The sequence below is a fragment of the Nanorana parkeri genome, unplaced genomic scaffold (assembly GCF_000935625.1).
Source record: "Nanorana parkeri isolate BGI_ZX_2015 unplaced genomic scaffold, ASM93562v1 scaffold3785, whole genome shotgun sequence".
Taxonomy (NCBI): domain Eukaryota; kingdom Metazoa; phylum Chordata; class Amphibia; order Anura; family Dicroglossidae; genus Nanorana; species Nanorana parkeri.
This window is the reverse complement of record NW_017310053.1, coordinates 7,704-8,432: the sequence shown is the minus strand read 5'-3', so window position 1 is coordinate 8,432 and position 729 is coordinate 7,704. Positions and strand designations below refer to the sequence as shown.

The 729-nt window shown below is 58.0% G+C and overlaps 1 protein-coding gene across 1 annotated transcript in view; it reads left to right on the top strand.

Annotated features, from left to right (window-relative positions):
- The window catches only part of LOC108803479 (solute carrier family 52, riboflavin transporter, member 2-like), a 29,169-nt gene that overhangs the window by 20,897 nt on the left and 7,543 nt on the right, over nucleotides 1-729 (top strand). The gene's annotated exons all lie outside the window — the stretch shown is intronic.

Sequence of the window (729 nt, the reverse complement as noted above, 5' to 3'; positions counted from 1 at the left end):
TGTAATACCTGAAACTGCCTCCCTACCTGTCTTCTGTCACCTGAGATCACCTACCTACCTGTACATATCTACCAGAACTGAGTTGTTTGGGGGCATTAACTTGACTTTTCTGTGACTGGTTGTGTGTGATGGGACATGAGGTAGGTAGACGCTGTGAGTTACTTTCTATGGCAGGTAAGTTAGGAATGTGCCGCGTTCTTTATTACTGGAGGTAAGTAGGTATGAGATGTGACATACTCGTGGAATGGTACATTTCCCCCAACTTACCATCCTGTGTCACCTGAGACCACCTACCTACCCATTCTGTGTCACCTGAGATGACCTACCTACCATCCTGTGTTGTCTGATACTTTTCTTGGGTCTGGTGGAGGGGTCCTCGGGGAGGGTCTCTGAGGGAGAAGGCCGGAGGGTCTGGTGGAGGGGTCCTCGGGGAGGGTCTCTGAGGGAGAAGGCCGGAGGGTCTGGTGGAGGGGTCCTCGGGGAGGGTCTCTGAGGGAGAAGGCCGGAGGGTCTGGTGGAGGGGTCCTCGGGGAGGGTCTCTGAGGGAGAAGGCCGGAGGGTCTGGTGGAGGGGTCCTCGGGGAGGGTCTCTGAGGGAGAAGGCCGGAGGGTCTGGTGGAGGGGTCCTCGGGGAGGGTCTCTGGGTGAGAAGAAGGCCGGAGGCTCTAGTGGAGGGGTCCCCGGGGAGGGTCTCTGGGTGAGGAGAAGGCCGGAGGCTCTGGTGGAGGGG